The sequence below is a fragment of the Spermophilus citellus genome (assembly GCF_964194105.1).
Source record: "Spermophilus citellus genome assembly, chromosome: 5".
In the NCBI taxonomy this organism is placed as follows: Eukaryota; Metazoa; Chordata; class Mammalia; order Rodentia; family Sciuridae; genus Spermophilus; species Spermophilus citellus.
In genome coordinates this window covers 125,909,532-125,926,853 of record NC_138186.1, presented here as the reverse complement: position 1 = coordinate 125,926,853, position 17,322 = coordinate 125,909,532, and the positions used below count along the sequence as shown (strand labels likewise).

The following is a 17,322-nucleotide window of genomic DNA, read 5'->3' as shown; positions in this document are numbered from 1 at the left end:
GGCCTGAGGGAGCAGGAGCCCAACACAGGGCAGGTTTCCATCAATGTCACACTCAGTCTAGGGCCATCTTTTAAAAACTCCTCCTCTTCCTTCCACACACTAGAAAAAGAACATTATTTTCTGTGCTATGCAATGAAAACTTCTCTTGCTTGATTTCATCAACCCCACTCACAACTTTGATCTCATTCTTAAAGAGTTTTCTTTGCAGAAAATCACTAATTCTAAAAGTTGTGCTTAAAAAGAATTATTCCCCCTTTTCAAGCCTTGTTTGCATGTGGTGTGGCAAGGAGGGGTTTGAGATTTTTGGAAAGCAATTTCTGTCTGCAGATGACAGGTTCTGAGACTATTGGCCTGTAGTTAAGATTCCTATTAAGTTGTTCAACTAGGAAATGTTTATTTTTATAAGTACTTACTACTTGTTGATATATTACTTGTATATCAACTTATCCTTAGAATAATCTTTAAGATGGGTTTTGTTACCCACTTATTAGAGACAATGAAACCAACTCTCAACATGGTTAAGCTGTGTGTTCAAAGTCATCAAGCTACGGGTGTTAGAGCAGGATTAGTGCTTGGGTGATGTACCATTCAAGCCTTATGCTATTTCTTACTCCTAGGTGTTCAATGCCCAGAACCTGTGGTTAGTACCCAGCCTTCTAATAAGAAGGAGGCAAAGCACCATACTGATGCTAGTGAGGTCAACAGACTCACTGGAAATGTGCTATCTTGAACAGATATTAAATTCCCAAATGGATCTGGAACTATTTCTTGGTTTTTAAATCAGTTCCATTGTCTGTCTATTTTTGTATGGGCTAGTATCTCACTTATTTTACTTATCAAAACTTTATATTTCAGCATCTTGTAGGGCTAATTCCTTCCTTATTACATTTCTCCTCTCAGATTTTTTCCCCATGTTTTCAAATCAGCTTATTTAATTCAAATCATAATTATAAAATTTATTATTTCATATAAAATTTGTAGATTAAATTGAAGAATTGACATCTTGATACTATTTTGTGTATTTCATAGATTTTTCCATCTGTACTTGTATTCTTTTGTGTTTCCCAATACTAGTGTCTTCCATCTTTACCAGATCATAAAGTTTTTTATCACTTTTTGGATAATCTCCCTCTCAGTTTATTCTCTGTGCTTTTTTCCCCCTCTCTCTTCCTTACACAGCACATCTGGGCACACATATACCAACTTCTTCATTTATAGAATCATGGAGGATATTTGAGAGAAATTGAATAAAAATGTCCAGACCCTTTAATGATAGGTACGTGACAAAGTATTCTTTCTCCCTAGAAGAGCATTGTAATATGAAGCACTCAGGTGGTCATTGGCCTTATGATGGAGGAACTTTTGTCTGTTTTGTTTGTTGTGGTTTTCCAAGTACCTAGAACAGTAACTGGCACACAGTGGCACTCAATAAATATTTGTAAGAGTGAATGAATGAAAAACCCAGTACATACTTCACAAATCCTGTTGAAAGGCAGCTATGTTCACTACTAGACCACCAATGCACTCCAAAGCCTGGTGAAACAAAGCCCTTGGTTTATGTTTTCTGGCAGCTGAAACCAACTCTGGCATTTTGTTTGTAGAAAATCTGTCAAGAAGAGAAGCGGCATAGAGAATACAATTATCTTCCTGTGTATGCCACACTGACCTGTTTCTTCATTATCGTATTGATAATAAATACAAAATCCTTTACTGAAAGTCAATCTCCATATTCGTTTTTGCTTCTTAGTAGCCAAAACCCTTAAAATTCACACTTGTACAATAATGATTCTAAAACGGCATCCTGACAGATGGGCACTTCTTGGGTTGTTACAGGCCTATGGAGAAAATCTAGTTGATGTGTGGGTTAAATCTCCAAAGAACAATGATCATTCTTCTGAACCATGTTACACAGCAAAGTGCTGGGTCTCTTCAGGGCTGCCGTGTTTCCTGGCAGTATGGATGCAAAGTATGTGCAAGAAACACAGCCACACTGTGGTTTTACACAGGCGCTCAGGTTGCCTCTTATGAATATGCATGATGGGGCTGGTGCTCTTGCCACTCGAGTTTGCTTGAGCTTAACTTCACCCCACAAGTCCATTTCCTGCCTATCATTTGAAGACGCTCCTTGAGGAGGTTTGAAAAAGTAAGTTGTTTCTCCAATTCTGGAGCATTTTACTTTTTTTCTTCTTCTTCTTCTTGTTAAAGATGACGACAAATTGCACCCTGACTTATTTTTATGTGCTGTGAGTCACTTGCTAGTCTTATTTTATAAATAATATTTTTCTGCACTTACTTAGAAACAGATGGGAAAGTGCAAGGAAACACCCTGTGGGACAGAGGAAAAGTGCCCTGGTCTGGATTGGTAGGATGGTGCCATTACTGGAGTCCAGATCAGCAGCACTGCCACAGGACATGAACAGATGGCAGATGCTCCTTGCAAAGCAGCAGTTAGAGTGGTTTTTCTTTGTTTTAGGAGTGGCTGTTCTCTTACTGTGAACTCTGCATACTCCTAAGAATGCAGAAAACAGGCTGGAAACTCTTCCCTATTATTCATAAAACAGGTCACTGGATCTGAAAGGTACTTGGACAGTTGGGAGCTTGCACACACATACCTGCTAATGGTTGTTACATGTTGTCTTTGTGAGAGGAAGTGGGGGAGGGGAGAGGAGCCCTGGCTCCTCTGTGAGCCAGGAGGCAGCGCTCCAGGGACCACGTGGTGAACAGAGTGCTCTGGGAAATGCCAGCCTGCATCCCTCCTCAATTTGGCATATAGACTCAATTCCTGCTTGACACACTTTACACAGTGGACAGGGAGTAAGCAGGAGTGTCATCTCTGTTGGAGCAGCCATGAATAAGGAACCAACCAAATGCAGGTTGCTATGCAGTTGTTTTGCTGTTGATATGGGAGCCATGCCAGGCAGTGCTTAGACTCTGGGAACATTTTCATTATTCTGTGGAGGTCCCAGCCTTTCCGTGACAGAACCTTGCTAATGGGTTTCCCTGAAATGACAATAGTTAGAGAGTAAGTGGACCTTGTAGATAGGCTGCCCTTGCTCCTCTGTGGGCTAGCAATCCCTTCTGGAGATCTGTTACCAAAGGGATTGTCATACATCATCAACTTCTAATGAGCTGTTATGTTTTATTTTGTTTGTTTTTAATGTTAGCCATTTTTTTCCCTATATAACATTTGTGCTTTTAAAATTGCTCAGCGCTCTCTTTTGGCATTTCAAGTCTATTATTTAAGAGCTGGTGGTTTCACTTCATTGTTAAATAGTGAAATAATGGGGTCAAAGTGAGGTTAACAGGATTTAGTATTTCAATTTTACTGAAGTCTTTCATTTTCCTGAAAAATGGTGGAGGAAATGAATGGAAGAAGGGGAGGGAGAGTGGGAAAAAGTAGAGAAGGAGGAGGATGAAAGGAAAAAATTTATGCTTTATTCCTGGCAATCTTGAACAGGCGAGATTTGACTGAATCCAGTTTATGTGAGCTAAACTTTTATAATGCTCTTATGTCTTATTGATTCAACAAATACTTTTCAAGAAAGTACCAGGCATTAAACAAACCATCATTTGGTCTGGTACTTTTCAAGAACGTACCAGGCATTAAACAAACCATCATTTGGTCTGTTATTCTGTTTGTGAAAAAGCAAACCCCTTTTTCATAGTGCATCTCATATTCTGGCTCTACTAACATTAGAAAAATTAAAGCCCACACTGTAATCCCCCCAACTTGGAGGATGAGGCAAGAGGATTACAAGTTAGAGGCCAGCCCTAGCAATTTAGATCCTAAGCAACTCAATAAGACCCTGTCTCAAAATATCAAATAAAAAGGGCTGGAGATGTGGCTCAGTGCTTAAACTCCTCTGGGTTCAATCCCTGGTACCAGAAAAAACAGAACAAAACAAACAAAAAACCCCCAGAGAACCTGTGACTTTAATTAACACAATTGTTTGATGGCAAGTTTATGTTTTCACCAGATGTGAAGTGTGCTTTATTTTGTAGTCATGTACATCAGCTTTTTGGTGAACTCTGTGGCACTCCACCTTGGGCCCAGCTTACTTCCCTAGAACCTCTCTTGTGAACTCAAATTGCTTGTGCATGTACCTGAAGGTAGAGCCTGTGCTTTGTCCATCCCTGAAGTGATGGCAATATGGGACTTAGTACTAATATTTTAAGCAAAAAACATGTTGACAGAAATATCTTTGTTTAGGTATTCTAATTTTTTTCTTTTTTAAGTCCTACTTGTATGGCATTGGAGTCTAAGAGTTAGCAGGTTCATTGGTTGAAACCTATATGTATTTTAAATTTTCATAGATGTTCACAACTCTCTCCCATATTCCCACCAATAACATATTTTATTGATCTTATAAAATTTTGATGGTTTAATAGCTATAAAGTAAAATCCCATTGTTTAATTTTGACACATAAAAGTTTATATTTCTTTCAATATATATAAAACAAAAAAGTACAAAGCTTTTTTTTAAAACCTAAAAATTCCAATTTAAAGTGTGCTATGGAAATACTTAGGTATATAAATGAAAATAACTGCATAATGGGATCATTAGGGAATTGTTTATAATAACAACAAAAAAAAAGAACTTTCATAAAGTAGTTTAGTAAGTTATGGCAATTCTTTAATGTAGAATAGAATAAGAATAGAATAATAAGAATAGAATAGAATAGAATAATTAATAATATAATTATTATATTATATAATATATAATATAATTATTATATTATATAATATATAATATAATAATTCCATCGTTGTGGATGAGAGTGACTTTCTTTTTGTCTTTAATCTTACAAACTATTATTTGACCCATGGCAACAAAGAGACAACAATTATAAAAGCTGGGTCTAATTCTAAATGCACTTTATTTTTATAATGTGGGATATAAATGACTTTAGTTCTAGGCAGAAAAGAAAGCTCAATAGGGGTAGTTCCCTGTAGGTTCAGCTATTTCTGATGAGTAACATGAGGTGCGATTTATTATCTATTGATTCTATCTGTATTAGCCATGTGTATGCCTTTCAACATTATTTAAAATGTGTTTTGAAAACCTTGACATCAATAGCCCAACATCGTTTACACGTCAGATAGGAAAATACTGAGTCTGCAGTGAAAGCATTTTGGAGTTGTTATCTGTTGTATTTCCTAACTTCCAATATAATTTGTTACCAAAGTGTATAACAAAATGACTTTTTGAAATCTTCACTCATCCTGATAAGCCAGCAATTAAATTCTTTGTTATTGTCTTTAATCTTACAAACTATTAGCTGACTCACTGAATCTTGTTCCTGGATCTTAACATTTTCTATCATTTAGTTTTCTTCTCAACTTATACATACTACCTGAATTTAAAACTTAAGTTTAGGTCCAGGTGATTTGTTTTGTAGGGAAGTTTATTTCAATCTAAAGGAAGAAACACCTTTGAATATTTAATATCACCCCCATTAGATGATTTATTATGTAGTTTCCACTGGGTGGGTGTGTATGTACATGTCTGAAAATATTTTTATGAACTTAAACCCACAGAAATAAGGTTTGTATGGATGCATTTCAGGTTCCTGGACAGGGCTTATATGCAGGGAGAGGGCCTGGCAAAGGGGGAGTTGAGACAGCCCACTTTTATTCCTAGTACTTCTGTAATGTGTGAATTTTTTAAAAAAGAGAATGTTTTCATTACTTCTGTAATATTTAAAAAGAAAATAACTAGATTTTAGCAAAAATTGATATTTTATATATCTCCTAGAACAATATACAAAGTTACAGCTTTTTGGAGTGTGAGGCTCCGCTTTAACTGCTAGAATTTCAGCTTCAGTTTCAGTCTTCCAGCCTGGACTCTGAGGACTAGGACTTGCCTGCCTGGGTGCTCAAATAGGAGAAAAAGGAGCAAAGAGAGAAGGGAAACTAAGAGGGAAAGAATGTCTGGACACCACTCACCAAGCAGAAATCTGCAGGGGGTGTGAAGAGTCGCTAACTGAGAGCTGGGAGAACAGGGGATTGTGATGGAGAGAAAAACATTGACCTATTGGATTCAGAGTGAAGCAGACCCAGAAGAGGAGGGGCTGACTGAGGTTGTAGTTAGAAAGGAGGAGGAGTTATTTGCTCTGAGAGGCCAAGAAAAATGAGAGGCCTCCAGGGCACTGGTTATATTACCAGTAGAGGTTTCAGGTGGAAAATTAGTCTGTTTTCTGGGATGGATGCCACTGTTTTCAGTGACAGGAAGCACTATGAGACTATAGACCATATTGATAGCATGGGATGGAAGACAAAAAAGAATTAATTATAAATAAATGTGAAAAAAAAGAAATTAGCATAACTTGGCAATGTTGACCAACCTCAAGAGAATGAGAAATGAACATGAAAGTAGACATTTTATATCATTCTCAGTTGTTTACAATAAGCAGGACATCAAATATAAATCCTAGAAAGATCATATACATGTTTCAATAGTTGAGATAAAAACTGTAAAATCATGTTAGAACTTTCTGAACCTCTCAGAAGACCTAACATCTCCTAGGGGCTGGATTCTAGAAGGAAAATAGTGATAACTTGCCAGTTGTAGTTCTGGTCAGGCATTCTTAGAATACCTTGGAGTGGGTTTTAGTCTCACAGGGATTCCACTTTCAGAATATCAGTGGATTCTGACAAAAAAAAAAAAAAAAAAAAAAAGTTCTGGACCTTTTTCTCTACTGTCTGAAATACTCTGTCTGAAAGTACATGTTTCATTTCTGTTACTTTGCTGATGAACTTGATTCTTAACATGAAGAAAACAACTGTTCCTTCTCCTCTCCAGAAAATGAAACTAAAATATCCTCCTTATCTGAATATCTGTGTTCTCTGATTACATTTAAGGCAGTTTATTGATCACTTGTTACATGCAGGCTCTGAGTCCTTCTTTCACAGAGAGCAGTACTCAGAAGCCAGCAAACATATGTACATGAAAGGCTGGGATACTATCAGCCAAGGGACTCCTAACGCCGCCCAATTAGTGCAGTGCTAACAGTGGGCAAAGAGCTGAGAGCAACTGTGTGGGGGCAGGCTTAGCAGGGAAGGCCTCTCAGGCATGGCATCCATGCACAAAGACAGAGAAAGAATTCACACCAGGGAGGGAAATTATTTATGGTATTGCAAGGGTGAAAGGAGATTTCTTCAAATCTTGTGGTATCTGTTCCTCTGCCCTAGTGTTTGGACATATGGAGCTACCATTCCCATTAAAGTATTAAAGCGTGCCAGCAGACTTGGAATCCATTAAGAACATGTTGTAAGACGGGCTGCCACACCTCCAATTATGCCTCCGACACAAGCGCCATGTCAGATTGATGCCTGGAAAAGGACTTAGATTTGGAAAACAGCACAATGAATTTCTGTATTGTTTTTATCCTTTAGTTTGTGTAGACCACACTCAACATGCTGTTAGCAGCTTCCTCACAACTTGACAGGATGAAGGTCTGTAAGAGGGACTTGTCAGCTAACTTGATCATTAATGGAAGCCTCTTACTGGGGAGGGCTGGATTTGATTCAGAGATCTATACAAGAGCCCTGAATGAGCCCATGCCAGGCCTCAAAACTAAATTTTAAGTATTTTCTCTTTCATTGTTTCTTTGGTAGGAATTATATTTCTTCCTGACTTTCATAATTTGTGTAGCTCAAAGGGCATTTTGTGCTGTATCTCACAGCCTGGGGCAAGTTATTAATAAATCAAGAAGCCAAAAATCTAATGAGAGGAGACAGATGTGATAGGGGGCACATCCCCGAGGTATGAAATAGAACAGCAGCACCCTTCATTTTCTTTTTTTTTTTTTTTTTTAATATCAGAAGAAGAAATGAGAGTGGAAAAGGGTGTGTGTGGGTGATGTGGTTTCTTAGCAACAGGGAAGCTTCTGGCTGATATTCTGAATTGAACAAAGAAAAATAGGACAGCAGGGAATGCATGAATGGGGAAAATATGAAAGGGAGGAAAGCATATGTGGTGGTGAGAGAGGTTAAGAGGAGAATGCACTGCAGAGCTTCGAGGGGGAAACATGAAAATGGATGTGGTAGGTATTTAAAAGCCAAAAGACTGTGAATTAAAAATAGTTGGAAAAAAAAGTAGCTGAAAGAAAGGTGAAAATAGCCATCAGGGTAAGAACATCTGCAGTGGAAGCTGCCAGGCAGATGGTGGGATAAAGTGCCCTAGTACAGAGAACACTCCACTTGAAACTGGGCTCTTTCCTGGTGTTTGAGGTCACACCAGGGTGGACCTGGAGCAAGATGGCCAGAACAAACTCCACACCACTTAAGTCTCATTAGGCCACTCAGAGAATGACTCAGGAGGCAGGGTAGCTACAGGGATATTTTTATAACATTTTATAATAGGTATAAACCCTTTGAGTGACCCTAAAATAACTTTAAGATTTTTAGACCACTACATCAGGTCTGACCCAAAAGGGAAACCCCAAGATAACTGGATATACTTTAGGCAAGAAAACTTCTAATTCCATCTTTGATTTTTCCAAACAGATTATTACAGGGTCATAGCACAGAGCAGGTCAATAAATATTTACTATGGATAGATGTGCCTTGAGATCTTCCCAGTGTCTTTGTATGGTGGTTACATGATATCTTGTAGGCATGCATGAGTTTATTTATATTCCATGGCAGGTACAGTTCTCTTCTATATTTGTCTCCTAAAAGGGCAAACATGCTTCCTGGCCCAGCCTCCACATGTTTTGATCCTTATCATGTGTAAATATTTAAAATTTGAGCATTTGCTTATCATATGCACAATTTTTTTCATAATTATGTACATGAGGTATCTAATGAAACACAGATCAATAGAATATGATAGACTTATTAGGAATAATGAGATAAAGATAAAATTAGATGCATATTTTAAATTTTATTTCACTGTTTCAGGGATTTGCTTATTAACGGAACCTTCACCTCTCCATCTTCACTATCCGTTCCCCAAACAACCCTCAACCTAAAGTGCCTCCTACCATAATGCATCCTATAAGGGCATGGAGTACCGGCTCATTAGGTATTGTAGTACTCAGGACTGGAATGGCATTTTCCCAATCTCTGCTCTGGGCTGTCATATCACATTTCATAGGGGTGTAAGAAGTTACTTAGGTTATCACCTCCCATACAGTTCTAAAATTTAGTTTTGTTTTTCAGCAGATAAAACAGAAAGAGGTGAGGGAACAATGATAGTTGTGAAAGTTTTGGTGCATCCATTATCTATCACAGCATGAAACTTGCCTCAAAACTTACAAGTCTGAAATAACAGCCTTTTATCATTCATAGTTCTTGGGGCAGCAATTCATGTAGGACTCAGATGAGGTGACTCGTCCTGCTTCAGATGGAATTGATTGGGTTTACTTGCAATTGCAAGCAATCTGAGTTTAAGGGCCTGGGTACCACAATTCTCCTCTTCTTGGTCTCTCCAGCAGATGGGCTCAGGCTTCTTTAGTGTAGAGACCCCAAAAGGGCAGAGCAGAAGCTGCTCAGGCCTCTTGAGGCCTGTTTATAAGTCATAAAATGTCACTTCTGCAGCATTTTGTTCAAAGCAAGTAACAAGACCAGTGCAAATTTAAAGCATGAAAAAAAAAATAGGCTTAATGTCTTGATGGAAGGAATTGCAAACAAGACTGTAACCAATTTATTCTACCAGATTCGGAAAGTGTCAACCTGCTTTGGAAGGCACAGGTGAATCAAAAGATATACTTAAAGATGTGCACATATTACTATTTTTACCCACTTTTCCCATTTAAACTACATTAGAGCTTAAATTGTATTATTATTGTTGTTGTTGTTATTATTATTATTATTGGTTTCCTACCTCTATAAAAATGTCCTATGATTGATATTGCTCTTTGGATTTTAGAAGCAACATATACCACATTTTGTAGGATCCTCAGCTCTTTCTCCTAAGTAACTTGAAAAGTTGACAACTTTAAGTAGGGCTCAGAGGAAGGCTGTGCAGCTGGTCCAGGCTGGAAATGTCCCACTTGTCCCTTAGGACCTAGTGGGACCAGTGATTCTCAAATTTAAATGAGTCTGTGAAAAGACTGATTATGAGGTTCAGAGAAAAAACATCAGGGTTTTAGAGCAAAGCTATACCTTCTTTAGTGAGCAGTCATTATTCTTTGGAGGAATAGCACTTGATTTGCTACTGGGACCAGAAGGTAACCAGGTGACCATGAAATGAAAGCTGTTTATCATGAACTGAAAGTTACCTGATCTACCCAGTTACAAAGTCAGAGGCATCCAAGTGGAAATAGTATATAAGTGAGTGCATCTGAGCAGGTCCTTAGAGCTCAAGTTTCATGTGCTGATGGCTCATCTTCCTAGTATTCCCGGTCATGCCACACTGCCACCTCTCCAATACCAACAAGTATACTTTTGTAAATAATTCTCTATTATCTACTTTGGTTAATGGGAGAAAAAGAAAATTTTAGCACAGCTTTATCTTTGAATAGTGAGTGGGCACAATAAAAAATAAACTCACAAAATATATTGTGATAGTCCATTCAGTTCCATTCAGTCCCACCAAAGTGAAAGTGGAGAAGTAAAATTCTCCCAGTGGGTTAGAACTTTGCATGGCATATCATCTTGCCTTTTCCTGGAAATATACAGCCTAATAGACAGTAACAAATGGTTTAATTAGGTTGTGATGGAAGCAGAAAGAACAAAACCAGAGAGGACTGGTAACAAGTGGGTCTGAGAAGTATTTGCATGCATAAACAAAATGGGCCCTTGATATAAAGACATTTTCATTACATTGTCAATCTAATAGCCATTATTCTTTCTTGTAAATAGAACTTCAGTTTTGTATAGGTAGCCAAGATCTTCCCTGTGATTTCATGCATGCTAGAGGGTGGAATGACTATGTCTCTGCCCTAGCAATGAATCTAGGTATTTCTGGTGGTTCTATTCTCCTTATGAGTGGTTGACTTAGAAAGGGCCATGAGACCCCATTTTGGCCAATGAGATGTTTAAGGAAGTTTACTGTGGAATTATTTCCATGAGTTTCTTTATCACAGTAAAAATAGGAATCACCCCTTCTACAGCCTCTAGATGTAGTGTGTGAAGATGTGTTGTTTAGAATAGCTGTGGCTTTCTTACAACCATGAAATAAGTCAAGGTGATATGTTTGGGATGGCAAATCAAAAAGATGGAAACAACCTGGATCCTTGATGCAGCTGCTGAACCATCTAATCAACCAACTCTTAAGCTACCATAATACATGTGAAATAGTAAATGCTTTATTGTTTATACCAACTATCCAGGGTTTTAATTTCTTTGCAGCCAAAAGTCTATAACACTCAATAAATAACCTTCTAGTGAAAGAGATTCAATAAGCAAGTGGAGAAGATGATTCACCTTGCACATGTTAGTCAGTGTCCTTCTCCATCTATCCCCATGTTCACTCTGTGGGCTTATGAACAAAAGTTTCCATAGAAACATAGATATAGATTATGCATAGACTCCGTGATATGGACCTTCCACCACCAGCGCTGACTGTCATTGCTGTATGTCCAACTTTGCTATAAGCAACAGTGAATCTTGAACTTTTGATATGGTATTATACCCAAAGGTACCAGCCAGTCAGCTGTAGGGCGGCAGGTTAATTTATTTATCTATAATCATAGAAAAGACAGAAATTTGTCCTCACTGTACCAGAAATTTTTGAGGGGTTTGAATTTTCTTTTTCTGACTAACATTCCTTCCAGACACTTGCTAGTATAATCATCCTGGGCATATTAAATATCTTATACACTGTGTGATCATTCCAATTTGCTCAAGAGAGTCCCAGTTTATTGCCATTGTTCTGGCATGATTAATAGCACAATTACTCTCAAAAGTGTTCCAGTTTGAATGACAAATTATAAATTTCCCCTACTCACACACCAGTATGGTATCTTGCAAACATTGCTTCTGATCTGAAAACCCATTTTCTAGTGGAATAAGCAGTAAAGCTTATTCTTATGACTTACCATATGTCTATTAAGCAGAAAGAGGTGGCTCTGAGACAAATTATAAAATTGGGATTCTGTTTCATAGAAAGCAACATAGTTTCTGAACCAATGGTTTTCAAAACGTAATCCCAAGACCAAGATTTTCAGCATTACCTGGGTACCTGTTAGAAATGCAAATTATATGGCCATGTCCTAGAGACTTTGAACTGGAAAGTCTTGGGATGGGCATAGCAATCAATGTTTAAGCCCTCCAGAAAATTCTGATGCACACTGAAGTATGAGAACCCCTACTCTTAAATATCAACCAACTCCTTGACCCCATAAGTACAATATACCTACCAATCAAGTTGTAGAATATCTCCCATTATTGCTTCAAATGATCCAGTTGCAGTAGTTTACCACATATTTTATATTTATATTTCCTTCTCATCCATGTAACTAAAAACCCTACTATTTTAAAGAGAAGAATTTTTTACCAAAGTATGAAACTGAAAATGTAATTTGGCCATGTTTGTATCCTCTTATCACTCAATAAATAGGAAAGAATGCATTATGCTGTTTACTTGAATAATTGACACTGTCTATAGAGAGTAAATGGGGTTGCTTGTAAAGATTAGGGAAAGGAAAGAGTATTAATGGAACAAAGAGGGTCTCTTAGGACACCTTCCACCCTGTCATATGAAACAATCACATTTCTTTAGGACAGTACCACAAGATGGCCATTTATCTCAAAAATTGCTTCTGTTTCTGGTTAATGGACACATGGTAAGACACAGGCTATGAGCTCTATTGCTTATTTCTCTGTAATGAAAGACTAAAAGAACCCTCCATATACAGGACAAGCTATTGGGCTCTTATTCCTCAGGAATAAAGATCTGGACCACTCTACCAGGCAAAAAACACTGACCAACTGAGGGTGAGTCCTGGAAGAAATGGGAACTTCAAATGAGTGGTAAAGTAAGGAATCTATCACTACAAATTTTTAATCATTGCATAAAGTATACTATACATAGTATATACTCCTACTTTTTTGTTATGTACTATTTCATTGACTCCACAAGGCCATAAATCATAAGATGTACACTTATGTACTAGTGTTTACGCACACACACAAGTGTACACACTTCACATACACACCACCTACTTACTGCACTATGATGTGATTCCTGCTTTTCATTTAGAATTTTCACTTCATACTTCTTAAGTATTTTAGATGTTTTTAGATCCAATTTCCATCATATATTACTTTATTGCACAGGTTAAAAGAAAAATATTTTTAAAAGTCAATGAAAATACAATACCATAATTGCCACTCAGATGTTGTTCCATTGACTGATTCCACACATGGTAAATTATAAGGAAATATATATATATATTTAGATTGGTAAAGTATGATTCATATTTATATTTTAACTAGTTTGAAAATTTCTTCTTCCTCTCCATTCTTTTATATTGAGTGGTGGTAATGAACTTGAACAATGTAATCCATAGTTTATATCACAATGGATTTAAGTCAGAACTAGAAAGTGAATAGAAATCAAGTTTTTGAACTTGAAACTGGATGCAGTAATAAATTACATTTTAGTTTTTCTTTGGGGAGTATGTTTTGCTGTTTAAGATATATCTGCAGAATATTGGGCAGACATACTGAATTAACTTAAGTAAAGAATATATGTAGCTGGGCAAGCAAAAGTGTGGACTATAGTGGTCTTAGGTTGTTTTCTTGCTTCTGTTTGGGCAGTTCCTTATCTTATAAGTCTTGCTGGGAGTCAGAGCTCACTACTCACTGCAGAAACACAAAATGTTGGGTATTTGCTTTCCAGGTTGCCTTAGAATATGGGCATATGCTCTAGACTCAAACAATGGCCTTTGAATTGGGAGCAAATTTTGCAAATAAGAAGAGGGAACACCTCAAGGATAGCATAGTCAGCCACATCCACAGTAGTAGCCAAAGTATAGCACCAACAATGTCAACTGTGAAAGCTGACCCTATCTGACACTAAGTGGCAGCAGTAGCAATGTCTAAACAGGACCAGTATTGTGATGTAATTTTGGTTGTATTCCCAGATGCACTGCCTCTGAGCAAGGTTGTTATCTTTGACAATTTTTTGAGCTAACCAATATATTTCCAATAACTCTCTTTTCTGACCAAATTGAGCAGAGCCAAGTTGTATTATTTGCAGTGAGCTTCCTGGTTGACATTGATCTTCTGTATCAAATTATGAGATGTTGTTCTAAAAGAAACAATTGCATTTTGTAGCAATAACACTATTTTTAGAAGTTTTACTTTTTGATGATATTAAAAGTTAGGAAGACAAATGTTTTTCCACCTGGTAGTAATATTGTTTGGGTCAATTTCCAGCTGGTACACAAATAATTAAAGAGGAAAACATCTCTTTTTCAAAGTATAGAAAATTTTTTTAAAATATTTGACTCTATGAAAACCAAATCTCAGATTTAGAAATGGAAAAGAAAGGCAATGCCTTCCATGTTGTTTGTGGTGCTAGACCTGGCTTGTTACTGCTCTAGAGGGGCAAATAAGAGAAACCCTTTTTCTTACAAGGATTTAAAAATTTAACATTGAACTGGCATTGAAAGGAATGCAGTAATTTCAGCTGTTTTTCCAATCATCTCAGGTAGAGGTCTCTGTTTTCTTTCCACCTCATCTCAACAGTTGGGGACACATGATTCCCACCTTCAGAATCTGTTTATGCCTATTTGTTAGACCCAATCCAAAGAGAATTAAAAGGATTTAAATAGCCTTAACCTCACAATTTGGTATCCCATGAGCTGGGCATGTGTCTAGCATGTGTACTAAGGATGCACTAATGTACAAAAAAGCCAAAGCTCAAACTTTAATGGATATTTTTTTCTAATGATTTCTATCCCTGCCTCCAGCAAAAGTCCCACATGCCCCCTACTATCAAGGTAGCTTCACTTTATCTTATTTCCTCTGTAGTGGTACAGCTCACTGCCAGCTGTACCATGAGCCTAGGAGTGTAGTGGTAAGTTTTAATAGGTCTGTTAAAGAACCTGGGCATTGTTGCCTTTTCTATTCGGAAGGCTTATTTTTTTTTTTCACTTCAGACATCTAGTTTTATGCTTTCATGTAATTGGTGTAATAAATAAATTATTTTATTGAAGAAACAAAATCCAGATGCTTCAAAGTAGTGAATGAGGGTGAATCTCCTCTTGGTAGGGGGGATTGTACTATATAGTCTCAACCCTTAGCTCTGAATACTATCCTTGGAGATTATTTTAATGATTGTATTACCGCTGGCTTTGGAAGGCAAAGATTGGTTATCTGCTTTCATTTCTTTGCCCCTTATATGAGTACATGGCTCTTTCTTGAACACCATTTAGTTCAACTGAGACCCTTAGTGTCCTAGTTAAGTTTTACTAAAGGTTAGAATCAGCCTCCTTATATCAGAGAAAACATTCAGCATTTGGTTTTTTTTGGCGTGCTTCACTTAGCATTATATTCTCCAACTCCATACATTTACCTGCAAATGTCCTGATTTTATTCCCTTTTATTGCTGAGTAATATCCCATTGTGCATCTATGCCACATTTTTTTTTATCCATTCATCCACTGATGGGAATCTAGGTTGGTTCCACAGCTTAGCTATTGTGAATTGTGCTGCTATAAACATTGATATGGCTGGGCCCTATAGTATGCTGTTTTTAAGTCCTTTGGGTATAGACCGAGGAGTGGGATAGCTGGGTCAAATGATGGTTCCATTTCAAGTTTTCCAAGGAATCTCCATACTGCTTTCCTTATTGGCTGCACCAATTTGCAGTCCCACCAATAGTGTATGAGTTTACTTTTTTTTCCCACATCCTCACCAACACTTATTGTTGTTTGTCTTCATAATAGCTGCCATTCTGACTGGAGTGAGATGAAATCTTAGAGTAGTTTAGATTTGCATTTCTCTAATTGCTAGAGATGAAGAACATTTTTTCATGTATTTGTTGATTGATTGTATATCATCTTTTGAGAAGTGTCTGTTCAGGTCCTTGGCCCATTTATTGATTGGGTTATTTGTTATTTTGGCGTTTAGCTTTTTGAGTTCTTTATATACCCTAGAGATTAGTGCTCTATCTGATGTGTGAGGGGTAAAGATTTTCTCCCAGGATGTAGGCTCTCTATTCATCTCATTGATTGTTTCTTTTAAAGAGAAGAAGATTTTTAGTTTGAATCCATTCCACTTATTAATTCTGGCATTATAGGAATCTTATTAAGGAAGTTGGGACCTAATCTGATATGATGGAGATTTCAGTCTACTTTTTCTTCTATTAGATGCAGGGTCTCTGGTTTTATTCATAGGTCTTTGATCCACTTTGAGTTGAGTTTTGTGCATGGTGAAAGATAAGAGTTTAATTTCATTTTGTTGCATATGGATTTCTAGTTTTTCTAGCACCATTTGTTGAAGAGGCTATCTTTTCTCCAATGCATATTTTTGGCACCTTTGTCTAATGTAAGATAACTGTAATTATATGGGTTAGTCTCTGTGTCCTCTATTCTGTACATTGGCCTACCAGTCTACTTTGGTGTCAATACCATGCTGTTTTTGTTCAGATGTTTAAGGTCTTGTATAGTGATGCCATCTGCTTCACTCTCCTGCTAAGGATTGCTTTAGCTATTCTGGGTCTCTTATTTTTCCAGATGAATTTCATGACTGGTTTTTCAATTTATATGAGAAATGTCATTGGGATTTTGATCAGAATTGCATTAAATCTGTATAATGCTTTTGGTAGTATGGTCATTTTGACAATATTAATTCTGCCTATCCTGTTTTATCTCTTTATTGTTGTTTATGTCTCCTTTTTTCATATTTATCCTTCATTTTCCCTTCTAATAAGTCAATTTTCTTGGAAAATGCCCCACATTTTGGCAAAATGGTCACCAGCAGTTTTGGAGTTATGTTAAATAGCAATCTTAATAAAAAGAAAAAGATTTAACCTCTTCCTAGTGGTTTTGAAGAAAATTACAAAACATGACTATGATTGACCTAGTCTGTATCCCTGAACCAATTCTGGAATTGATGGGTAGACTACTGTAAATTGGCCAGCCTGGATAATTTTAATATGAAATTTAAATTTACCAACTTCTGGGCTGGGGATGTGGCTCAAGCGGTAGCGTGCTCGCCTGGCATGCGTGCGGCCCTGGTTCGATCCTCAGCACCACATACAAACAAAGATGTTGTGTCCGCCGAGAACTAAAAAATAAATATTAAAAAATTCTCTCTCTCTCTCTCCTCTCTCACTCTCTCTTTAAAAAAAATAAATAAATTTACCAACTACTAAGCAAGGGGGAAATGATGCCTTGAGATTAACAGTCCCACCAGGGAGC

At 37.2% G+C, this 17,322-nt stretch overlaps 1 long non-coding RNA gene across 2 annotated transcripts in view; it reads right to left on the bottom strand.

The window, feature by feature from the left end:
- Positions 1–17,322, bottom strand: part of LOC308648858 — a 160,973-nt gene that overhangs the window by 117,346 nt on the left and 26,305 nt on the right. Inside the window, exon 3 of one of the 2 annotated variants that reach the window (XR_014021927.1) lies at positions 1,445–1,606. The exons of the other annotated variant lie outside the window; for it this stretch is intronic. This is a non-coding gene — a long non-coding RNA (uncharacterized lncRNA). Of the gene's footprint in view, positions 1–1,444; positions 1,607–17,322 lie in introns of those variants that run through there. 2 annotated transcript variants of the gene reach the window in all.